The following is a 12,508-nucleotide window of genomic DNA, read 5'->3' as shown; positions in this document are numbered from 1 at the left end:
TCAAAATACCAGTTACGTCCAATGACCTGATAAATATAACAAACAAAACTTACATTAAGTGTCCTATGCCACAATTTGATAAGACTTTTCAACATATCATACAATCCATTATTACGGCTATGACAGTACTTAATAAATATTGTTAATAAGAAAACCTAATCTATAAAAATAGATAAGTTTCCAAAATTGAACCGTACTGTCATAGTAACAGCTTAAATCAGTGCAAATAGATCTATATATAAGAGACTGCTATAATAAAATAACATAACAGTCATGTACAGTCGTCTGTAAAAAAAAGTCAGGCGACAATAAAGTGCTAGTGCAAGTACATATTTAGACAACAACACAATTAAAATGCATATATAGAGTCCCAAGTTTCTGAATTCCACACTCAGGGTCCACATCATGGGGAATCATCATACTTCCAAGGGTATTCAAGGGGTATAGAGGCGCTTCACTAGATATCACTCGATATGTCATAAACCTACTAAAAAGACAATAATTAAAAACTGGACATACACACAATGCACAACCTTAAAATTAATAAAATTACATAATGCTGGTAGTCAGGTGGTTTCAACATCCTCATAGAAAGGGTGCGAAGCTTAATTTTTCATTTAGTCCGGCGGGTGCCATAGAGCCTATTTGCACAATCCACCTACATTCCTTCTGTGCCAAGACCTTCTTCACATTACCCCCCCCTGATGCCACAACGTATATGTTCAATTCCCCGAATTTTAAGGGATCTTGGATTGCATCCATGGAACATTTTAAAATGTCTCGGTATGGTTTTAAGTTCTGAGGGGTCATCAATGGTCCCGGCTCCAATGATATCCCGCACGTGCTCTCTAGTGCGTATACGTAGTTCTCTCGATGTCAGGCCCACATATATCTTTGGACATCCACATACCGCATAGTACACTACATGTGTAGTACTACACGATATGTAGTCTTTAATCTCAAAGGACTTGGTGCCATCTACTGATTCAAATTTATCTGTCCTACAGATGTTGGGGCACGCAACACAATGGCCACACGGATAACAGCCTTTTCTTTGTCCCTGAGATCCAAAGAAGTTCACTTTTTTAGGAATGTAGTGGCTCTGGACCAAGATGTCACGAAGGTTCCTGCTCCGCCTGGCCGTCATTGTTGGCTTGGCACCAAGGCAGAGGGCCAGGCTCGGTTCAGACCTTAGAATTGGCCAATGTCGCCCCAGGATAGTCCTTAGGTCGTCCCATCTACTGTTGTAGGTGGAGATGAACCTAACAGCCGTTTTTCCTGCTTCAGGGGTTTTGACACTCAAGAGATTAGCACGAGGGGTCTTTTTTGCTCTCCTATATCCTGCTTTAATGGACCTTTTGCTATATCCTCTATTTTCGAATCTATGTCTAAGATCTTCCGATTGTCGTTCGAAAAGGTGGTCAGTAGAGCAGATCCGCCTCATCCTGAGGAATTGGCCAACTGGGATGGCTTTCACAGTAGATGGAGTGTGAGAAGAGGATGCATGCAGCAATGAATTGACAGAGGTCGACTTCCGGTAGACGTCCGTCTGAAGAAAACCACTGGCATCTGTAAATATCAATAAGTCCAGGAACTCAATCCTGGACGTGTGATATGAATATGTCAATTTGACATTCACCTGGTTTATGTTAAGTTGCTGCATAAAGCTCCTCAACTCACACTCCGAGCCCTGCCACACAAACAGTATATCGTCAATGTAGCGGAGCCAGCACTGCACATAGTCAGCGGCGCGAGCGCCATCCCCATGAAAAACCTGCCTCTCCCAAAACCCGAGAAACAGGTTCGCATAGGATGGCGCACACGCCGCACCCATGGCAGTGCCTTGGGTTTGCAGATAGAAAGTGTCTTTGAACACAAAGATGTTGTGGCTCAAAACAAACTGCAATAATTCCACGATGAGTTCGCATAATTCGTCATCCCAGTTGCTGGTCCCCAGGAAGAAGCGGACCGCCTCCAGACCATCCCCATGTCTAATACATGTATAAAGACTTTCAATGTCCGCAGTTACCAAGTACATGTCAGGGTCTATCTGGATACCATCAATTCTCCCCAGGACGTCTGTTGTGTCCTTAACATGTGATGGCAATTCCTTTACCAAAGGTTTGAGATAGTAGTCTATAAATTTACATGTGGCTTCACATAAGCCTCCCATACCTGACACAATTGGGCGTCCAGGAGGTTCCAGCAGGTTTATGTGGATTTTTGGCAAGAAATAAATCGTGGGTATTTTAGGATCTTCTGTCATTAATCCCTCAAAGATTTTCTTAGTGATGATCCCTTTCTCCAAGGCCCTATTCAGGATCTCCCTAAGTTCCAAGAAGAATTTTGATATGGGGTTAAAAGTGAGTCTAGCATAGGTCTGTTTGTTCCTTAATTGTTTGAAAGCCTCCTTTTCGTATTTTTCTGTAGGCCATACCACAATGTTACCCCCCTTGTCAGCTGCTTTGATGACCACGTCCTCAAGACATTGTAATTCTCTCAAGGCTTGTCTTTGAGAGACGGTAAGATTGTCCCTATATCCAAATTTGGGTATTTGTTTAAGGTCATCCACTACCAATCTGGTGAATATCTCCACCTGAGGGCATAATGACAAGGGGGGAAACTTTGTGGACTTGGGTAGGGCCGACATAGGAAACTTACCTGTTGTGATACTTTGTTCCCTTAACAATTCTTCCAAAGCGGATAGTGCCTCCCTTTCCATCTCACTATCGATTTCGAGGGTACCACATCCCCTATTATGCAATTTGTGAAGGACAAGTTTTCTAGAGAAGAGATGCAGATCCTTTAGAACTGTAAAGAAGTCAAAGGGTGCAGTGGGAGAGAACGTCAGACCCATACTTAAAACCTCGCGTTGGGCATCAGAGAGGGGATGTGAAGACAGGTTAATTACCTCCAATTGGTTTCCAGGTCTCTTCTCCTGTTGTGGAATTGTAGACTTTTTACGCTTCGCATTCCTGTCGTATTGTCTTCTTGGCATATAGGCGCCCAGGTTGTTACCACTACTGCCAGCAATCACTGCATCCCTTATTCTACCTGACTCCTCGCCAGAGGTACGTGATGATAGTGAGGAGGATCTGGAGCGTAATATGGGTCTTGATCTATCATAGTTGGACCGCCATTTGTAAACCCTATTGGATTTATAATCCTGTACATCTCTCTGAAATTTACCTGATTTTACTGTACAGATTTCTTTTTCCCACTTAACGTAATCTTTATCTAGATCTTCTTGTAATTTAGCAAGAGTTTCAGTAGAGAACTCCTTTTTAAGATCTAATTGTATCCCCTCTATTTCCCTTTCTAATTCCACCAAGGTGTTACAGTTGGATTGGATTAGGAGATTCATAAATCCCCTGGAACAAGTGTCAGCTAGCTCCTCCCATTTCTTTTTAAACATGTCGTTTTCTGTATCAAATGAGGGGAAAACCTGAACCCTTAAGCCCCTCGGTATCAGCCCCTTAGCGATATATTTCTCAAGGAAGGCCTTGTTCCACCATAGTTTTATTCTTTTATTAAGGAGAGATTTAAGTTTAATACTACGTTCTCTAATATTCATACTACCAGCATCTAAAAACAAATTAGAGTCCTCCTTAAAAATCATGTCTAATTGTGCGAGCCATGACTGATCACGTGCTCGAAAATCCATATTAGGCTGGATACCAGTCGCTGTGAAAAACACAGAAAGATAATAATTATAACCAATAGTTTCCAGAAGCTAACGAGGTTACTGGGCTAGGTATTGTTCCAAAAAACATCCTCCCATTTTTAAAGTTACGGCAACTCTATAGTATATATATAGAAGAAAGAGAAAACAGAGTCTTATAGCCAAAATATATCAAAGAGTATCGAAAAATTCCTTTATTCAATATATATAGCAACAAACATTTAAAACTGTATATGACAGGAGAGACTCAAAATAATGTCATCACAACGATGTATCAGGGAAACCCAGATTATAGATAGTAAGCCATTTATCAGTATAAATCTACAGGCAAGAGTATCAATGATTTAGAGAGTGCAGTGCAAGAGTTATGGCTGCTACAGGGTCAAAATGATCCTGACAAGAAGCATGGATGTACTAAATAGATACAAGTAAGCCATCCCCTGAAACTCCAGGAGTAGGCATGATAAACTTACCCATGTACAGTCTTAATGAGTTCCCAGACGATCGGTGTGTGCGCCCCGACGCGCGTTTCGCGATTATTCGCTTCCTCAAGGGGGAGTGGTGTGTATGTCTAATGGCACCCTCTATATACCCCTTCTATAAGTGACCCAGGTGTGTATTGTAGGCGTTCTGCCTTGCCAAAAGGTGTACGGCGCGCATCCAACGCCGCAGCCGGAAGTGTGCCAGGCCCCACTTCCGCCCCCCAGTGCTGCGGCGCACATCCGGGCTCCAGACGCGTACTGAGAGACCCGGACATGCGCACCGCACTGAAAGAGGAGCGGGCGTGGCCAGCCACAGTCCCGGCCGCGTACGTCAGCAGCGCGCACCCCCTTGGACAGCGCAGAACAGATGTGGATAAGTAATAGTATAACATGAACATCTATCTATGTGTTTGTATTGCGATTAGTTCATTCTAACCACATTGAGGTCAATATAGTAAACGGTGATGATTCAAGTACATCCATAGACTTGGGAAAATCATTTATTATATACATGTAGTGTTGCCCTTATTGTACAGTGTGAGAAAAAAAGAGAGAAAGGAGAAGAAAGAAAGAAAAAAAGAAGAAATGAAAGAAGGAACAGACTGGGGAAAAAGGGGGGGGACCAGGGGGGAGGAAAGGGGAAGGGAGGGGGGGGTAAGGGGGGGGAAGGGGAAGGAGGAAGGGAGGGAGGGGAATAAAGAGTAAACATTAAATCAAAATACCAGTTACGTCCAATGACCTGATAAATATAACAAACAAAACTTACATTAAGTGTCCTATGCCACAATTTGATAAGACTTTTCAACATATCATACAATCCATTATTACGGCTATGACAGTACTTAATAAATATTGTTAATAAGAAAACCTAATCTATAAAAATAGATAAGTTTCCAAAATTGAACCGTACTGTCATAGTAACAGCTTAAATCAGTGCAAATAGATCTATATATAAGAGACTGCTATAATAAAATAACATAACAGTCATGTACAGTCGTCTGTAAAAAAAAGTCAGGCGACAATAAAGTGCTAGTGCAAGTACATATTTAGACAACAACACAATTAAAATGCATATATAGAGTCCCAAGTTTCTGAATTCCACACTCAGGGTCCACATCATGGGGAATCATCATACTTCCAAGGGTATTCAAGGGGTATAGAGGCGCTTCACTAGATATCACTCGATATGTCATAAACCTACTAAAAAGACAATAATTAAAAACTGGACATACACACAATGCACAACCTTAAAATTAATAAAATTACATAATGCTGGTAGTCAGGTGGTTTCAACATCCTCATAGAAAGGGTGCGAAGCTTAATTTTTCATTTAGTCCGGCGGGTGCCATAGAGCCTATTTGCACAATCCACCTACATTCCTTCTGTGCCAAGACCTTCTTCACATTACCCCCCCTGATGCCACAACGTATATGTTCAATTCCCCGAATTTTAAGGGATCTTGGATTGCATCCATGGAACATTTTAAAATGTCTCGGTATGGTTTTAAGTTCTGAGGGGTCATCAATGGTCCCGGCTCCAATGATATCCCGCACGTGCTCTCTAGTGCGTATACGTAGTTCTCTCGATGTCAGGCCCACATATATCTTTGGACATCCACATACCGCATAGTACACTACATGTGTAGTACTACACGATATGTAGTCTTTAATCTCAAAGGACTTGGTGCCATCTACTGATTCAAATTTATCTGTCCTACAGATGTTGGGGCACGCAACACAATGGCCACACGGATAACAGCCTTTTCTTTGTCCCTGAGATCCAAAGAAGTTCACTTTTTTAGGAATGTAGTGGCTCTGGACCAAGATGTCACGAAGGTTCCTGCTCCGCCTGGCCGTCATTGTTGGCTTGGCACCAAGGCAGAGTGCCAGGCTCGGTTCAGACCTTAGAATTGGCCAATGTCGCCCCAGGATAGTCCTTAGGTCGTCCCATCTACTGTTGTAGGTGGAGATGAACCTAACAGCCGTTTTTCCTGCTTCAGGGGTTTTGACACTCAAGAGATTAGCACGAGGGGTCTTTTTTGCTCTCCTATATCCTGCTTTAATGGACCTTTTGCTATATCCTCTATTTTCGAATCTATGTCTAAGATCTTCCGATTGTCGTTCGAAAAGGTGGTCAGTAGAGCAGATCCGCCTCATCCTGAGGAATTGGCCAACTGGGATGGCTTTCACAGTAGATGGAGTGTGAGAAGAGGATGCATGCAGCAATGAATTGACAGAGGTCGACTTCCGGTAGACGTCCGTCTGAAGAAAACCACTGGCATCTGTAAATATCAATAAGTCCAGGAACTCAATCCTGGACGTGTGATATGAATATGTCAATTTGACATTCACCTGGTTTATGTTAAGTTGCTGCATAAAGCTCCTCAACTCACACTCCGAGCCCTGCCACACAAACAGTATATCGTCAATGTAGCGGAGCCAGCACTGCACATAGTCAGCGGCGCGAGCGCCATCCCCATGAAAAACCTGCCTCTCCCAAAACCCGAGAAACAGGTTCGCATAGGATGGCGCACACGCCGCACCCATGGCAGTGCCTTGGGTTTGCAGATAGAAAGTGTCTTTGAACACAAAGATGTTGTGGCTCAAAACAAACTGCAATAATTCCACGATGAGTTCGCATAATTAGTCATCCCAGTTGCTGGTCCCCAGGAAGAAGCGGACCGCCTCCAGACCATCCCCATGTCTAATACATGTATAAAGACTTTCAATGTCCGCAGTTACCAAGTACATGTCAGGGTCTATCTGGATACCATCAATTCTCCCCAGGACGTCTGTTGTGTCCTTAACATGTGATGGCAATTCCTTTACCAAAGGTTTGAGATAGTAGTCTATAAATTTACATGTGGCTTCACATAAGCCTCCCATACCTGACACAATTGGGCGTCCAGGAGGTTCCAGCAGGTTTATGTGGATTTTTGGCAAGAAATAAATCGTGGGTATTTTAGGATCTTCTGTCATTAATCCCTCAAAGATTTTCTTAGTGATGATCCCTTTCTCCAAGGCCCTATTCAGGATCTCCCTAAGTTCCAAGAAGAATTTTGATATGGGGTTAAAAGTGAGTCTAGCATAGGTCTGTTTGTTCCTTAATTGTTTGAAAGCCTCCTTTTCGTATTTTTCTGTCGGCCATACCACAATGTTACCCCCCTTGTCAGCTGCTTTGATGACCACGTCCTCAAGACATTGTAATTCTCTCAAGGCTTGTCTTTGAGAGACGGTAAGATTGTCCCTATATCCAAATTTGGGTATTTGTTTAAGGTCATCCACTACCAATCTGGTGAATATCTCCACCTGAGGGCATAATGACAAGGGGGGAAACTTTGTGGACTTGGGTAGGGCCGACATAGGAAACTTACCTGTTGTGATACTTTGTTCCCTTAACAATTCTTCCAAAGCGGATAGTGCCTCCCTTTCCATCTCACTATCGATTTCGAGGGTACCACATCCCCTATTATGCAATTTGTGAAGGACAAGTTTTCTAGAGAAGAGATGCAGATCCTTTAGAACTGTAAAGAAGTCAAAGGGTGCAGTGGGAGAGAACGTCAGACCCATACTTAAAACCTCGCGTTGGGCATCAGAGAGGGGATGTGAAGACAGGTTAATTACCTCCAATTGGTTTCCAGGTCTCTTCTCCTGTTGTGGAATTGTAGACTTTTTACGCTTCGCATTCCTGTCGTATTGTCTTCTTGGCATATAGGCGCCCAGGTTGTTACCACTACTGCCAGCAATCACTGCATCCCTTATTCTACCTGACTCCTCGCCAGAGGTACGTGATGATAGTGAGGAGGATCTGGAGCGTAATATGGGTCTTGATCTATCATAGTTGGACCGCCATTTGTAAACCCTATTGGATTTATAATCCTGTACATCTCTCTGAAATTTACCTGATTTTACTGTACAGATTTCTTTTTCCCACTTAACGTAATCTTTATCTAGATCTTCTTGTAATTTAGCAAGAGTTTCAGTAGAGAACTCCTTTTTAAGATCTAATTGTATCCCCTCTATTTCCCTTTCTAATTCCACCAAGGTGTTACAGTTGGATTGGATTAGGAGATTCATAAATCCCCTGGAACAAGTGTCAGCTAGCTCCTCCCATTTCTTTTTAAACATGTCGTTTTCTGTATCAAATGAGGGGAAAACCTGAACCCTTAAGCCCCTCGGTATCAGCCCCTTAGCGATATATTTCTCAAGGAAGGCCTTGTTCCACCATAGTTTTATTCTTTTATTAAGGAGAGATTTAAGTTTAATACTACGTTCTCTAATATTCATACTACCAGCATCTAAAAACAAATTAGAGTCCTCCTTAAAAATCATGTCTAATTGTGCGAGCCATGACTGATCACGTGCTCGAAAATCCATATTAGGCTGGATACCAGTCGCTGTGAAAAACACAGAAAGATAATAATTATAACCAATAGTTTCCAGAAGCTAACGAGGTTACTGGGCTAGGTATTGTTCCAAAAAACATCCTCCCATTTTTAAAGTTACGGCAACTCTATAGTATATATATAGAAGAAAGAGAAAACAGAGTCTTATATAGCCAAAATATAGCAAAGAGTATCGAAACATTCCTTTATTCAATATATATAGCAACAAACATTTAAAACTGTATATGACAGGAGAGACTCAAAATAATGTCATCACAACGATGTATCAGGGAAACCCAGATTATAGATAGTAAGCCATTTATCAGTATAAATCTACAGGCAAGAGTATCAATGATTTAGAGAGTGCAGTGCAAGAGTTATGGCTGCTACAGGGTCAAAATGATCCTGACAAGAAGCATGGATGTACTAAATAGATACAAGTAAGCCATCCCCTGAAACTCCAGGAGTAGGCATGATAAACTTACCCATGTACAGTCTTAATGAGTTCCCAGACGATCGGTGTGTGCGCCCCGACGCGCGTTTCGCGATTATTCGCTTCCTCAAGGGGGAGTGGTGTGTATGTCTAATGGCACCCTCTATATACCCCTTCTATAAGTGACCCAGGTGTGTATTGTAGGCGTTCTGCCTTGCCAAAAGGTGTACGGCGCGCATCCAAGGCCGCAGCCGGAAGTGTGGCAGGCCCCACTTCCGCCCCCCAGTGCTGCGGCGCACATCCGGGCTCCAGACGCGTACTGAGAGACCCGGACATGCGCACCGCACTGAAAGGTACTGTATTTTCCTGCGGATTTGCCGAATCAGCCATGTGGGCTGCATTGTAAAAAAGAATATGTTATACAATTAATACAGACAAGAGAAGGTTAAATAGTTTCCATATGTCTTAAGAAACTGGAGGTATAATAAGGCACAGTATAGACCAATAGCTTATTATGGTTGCCGTTTTACCTATCGGTACAACACCGATCCATGATATAGGCCATGTGCCTATCTTTTGTTTCCTGGAAAGAATATACTGCACACATATAATTATACAATTTAGACTACCGGTCAAAACCTTTGAACACACCTTTTCATTTCATGTTTTTTTTCTACATTTGTACATTCATATTGAAGACATGAAAACGTTGCTGGAACACATATGGAAATAAGTGGTAAACAAAAAAAGTATTAAACAAATCAGAATTTGCTTTTTATTTTAGATTCTTCAAAGTAGCCCCATTTTGCTTTGATGGCAGTTTTGCTGTAAGACTAGTTTAGTAGTAATAAAGAATTAATTTATTGCAAATAGGTACCTATATTACACTAATAATATGCATTGTTTAAAATGGATACTTGAAATAAAAATATTACATTTTAAAGTGAAAAGTAAAAAAAATTAATTAAAAAATAATGCTTTAGCACCTGTTTTCTATTTCAGTGATTAATTAGCAATGAATATAATATATATAACAAATAAAACAAATATAGCATATAATTTTACACTACAAGTAGTAAAGAATTCCAAATATTTTCCACTTACCAGAAATTCTGGTATTTTAGAAATTCTTACCTATTTGTTATTCCAAGTTTTACTATTGGTTTTTTAAGACTTTTTTTTTCCAGCCAGCCTGCGCTCTATAAAATTCACTGGAATTCAGCCTACACCTGTATGCTGTAAGATATTATAGATCTCCCTTAGGCGGATCCAGGACACCTGTCCAAGCAATATTTACATTTAATCCTGCACCAAGGCCAATTCCAGCCTACAAAAATAGGAAAAACACTACATAAAAATAACTTCTAATAGCAAAACATACAAACTCTATGCTCTTGAGAAGATCAAACAACATGTCATGTCAGTTCATGTTTGTTTGACAACTCAACTTTACTATGGCCTACAGTCCCGGTGGACAATTTTGTAATCTCATGCAATTTAAAGATCCAGAGAAGGACGAGAAAATTAGGGGTAATCATGCTATGCAATTAGAGCTGAATGCTACAAACAAGAGAGGGACTTTAAGAAACAAACCTAACCTCTTCTGGGACTCCATAACCAAAGAAGAAGGTGCCTCAAAGATACCGATGGAGAGAAATGTACAAAATTCTGGGGTCAAAAAAAGGCTTGTTGTGTACCGTTTCATTGGTGAACATCCTACAGGTTAAGAAGAACATACTCATAAAATATTCAAGAAATGCCAATGATCATTGCTGCTCGTAGTGACCTCTAGGAAACCTTTTTGCAGTTATGAGCCTGTTTTCTTTTCTTTTCTAACTCAGTCCATTGCTGCCTGAACTTTAATGCAAATAACTGTTTAATGCACTTTTTTTTATTTTTTAAATGGCTTCTTAAAGTCAGGAAACCCAAGCAAGAGCACCCCAGAGACTCCAGATGAGCAGCTATTGAGAAATCCCAGTCCTTTTGTACAATTAGATATTTTGTACACCAGTTCTTTGTACTTCTTGTCACTGAGATGAAATCTAGCATTCTGTTTTATAGAGGAATTTTATGACTTATTAACTGCCAACAGTTCATAACCTCTTAGGCTTAATTAACTAGCCTCCTTGGCCTCTGAAGAAAGACCAATGTTTAAACTTCAGACTAGTATTTGGTAAAAAGAAAAAAAATCTGGGGCTAAAAGCCACGGAGCATTTTCCTGATTCTTGACAGAATACTAAACATAAATGTATGCATTGATTTGCCAAGTTCCACTACTAAGGTCAAAGGCTTTGCAACCAGCTGAGTAAATTGGCGTTCTTAAAGCATTCAGTTCAGTTAGCAGTCCCTCAGCAGCGAGTCTGACATCAAAAGGCCTGCCAGATGCTAAAAGAACTTCATACTTCATTTTTGCTAAATCATGACGGCAAAAGTTGAAGACATTTAAGTACAGTATGATCTCATTGGGATGGCAACTCTGCCCCCAGATCACAGACATTTCCATGATTTCCGCAATCAAAGGCAGAAGGCTGAATTTGAGACACATGGCCAAGCTGCATTATTTAAAGGCTTGTAATACAACCACTGAAATGTGAGATTGATTGAAAAGAAAATCTAATAAAACACTTAATTTGTGGCAATATCTCAAAACTGGCTACTTCTCATGCAGGGTTTGTCATATTTTCTCACAGTATGAAATTGTTTCGTGAGCTTTAAACTATATCGTGTGTATTTTTGTGCATAGCTGTTTGTGTGTTTCGGAAGGTAGTTTTTTATAAATTTTTTCTTATGTATTTTTTATATTATATTTATGCGTTATTTCATCTCAATGCATAACAACATTTTGATTCTTTATATCTATGTAAATAAAGGGGATATGACAGAGTATATGTATATACGCCCAAGGGCCCGCAGGGAACTAGAGACGAAAAACTGCATCAAATTGTCTATACTTACTATACCCAAAGCCATGGCGATGTGACCCTCTGATGTCCTGCAGCCCGGCCTCCTGGGATGACGTTTGGCTGTGAATCACTGCATTGAATCACTGAGTTTTTGCGAGTCTTACCTCCCCATTGAATTTAATGGGCAAAACCCGCAACAGAAAAGCAGCGATTTTCACAACATAAACTGAAATGCTGCAGATTTAAAAAAAGCATCGCAGGTCAATTTATAAATGTTTTTACGGTGGGTTTTTATCCAAATCCCATCCACTTTGCTGCTAATGTAATACGCTGCAGATTTTGCACACTGAAATCCATTGCGGAAAATCTGCAGTGTTTACACTACTTTTGTACATTGCAAATTGAAAGCTAAGCCCCCTATTTCTCATAAATATAAAAATGTTAAAGGTGTTTGAAACATTCTGACTACTAACAACTAGCTGGTAAACCCACAAATACCATTTTTTACATCTTTGTTTGATTCACGCAGCGGTCTGGCTGTGTCTGGCTGTGTAGTCTGAACCACCTCCAATAACAGCAGTCTGGCTGTGTAGTCTGAACCACCTCCTATAACAGCAGTCTGGC

At 40.9% G+C, this 12,508-nt stretch overlaps 2 long non-coding RNA genes across 4 annotated transcripts; both read right to left on the bottom strand.

Moving 5' to 3' along the window:
- Positions 1 to 172: 172 nt before the first annotated feature.
- On the bottom strand, positions 173 to 4,507 carry LOC142651977 (uncharacterized). Of its 2 annotated transcripts, none has more exons than XR_012847749.1 (4): positions 2,912 to 4,507; positions 2,662 to 2,811; positions 2,176 to 2,327; positions 173 to 487 (listed from the first exon to the last, which is right to left on the bottom strand). It is a non-coding gene; the product is annotated as an uncharacterized LOC142651977 (long non-coding RNA). The 2 variants fall into 2 exon arrangements; XR_012847750.1 differs by having other exon boundaries at positions 173 to 484.
- Positions 4,508 to 5,049: 542 nt separating this feature from the next.
- Positions 5,050 to 8,611, bottom strand: LOC142651978 (uncharacterized). Of its 2 annotated transcripts, none has more exons than XR_012847751.1 (4): positions 7,788 to 8,611; positions 7,538 to 7,687; positions 7,052 to 7,203; positions 5,050 to 5,364 (listed from the first exon to the last, which is right to left on the bottom strand). It is a non-coding gene; the product is annotated as an uncharacterized LOC142651978 (long non-coding RNA). The 2 variants fall into 2 exon arrangements; XR_012847752.1 differs by having other exon boundaries at positions 5,050 to 5,361.
- Between the last annotated feature and the right edge of the window lie 3,897 nt (positions 8,612 to 12,508).

Source organism: Rhinoderma darwinii, chromosome 5 (assembly GCF_050947455.1).
Source record: "Rhinoderma darwinii isolate aRhiDar2 chromosome 5, aRhiDar2.hap1, whole genome shotgun sequence".
NCBI classification, from domain to species: Eukaryota; Metazoa; Chordata; class Amphibia; order Anura; family Rhinodermatidae; genus Rhinoderma; species Rhinoderma darwinii.
The sequence above is the reverse complement of the archived record's forward strand: the minus strand, read 5'-3'. Positions and strand labels throughout refer to the sequence as shown.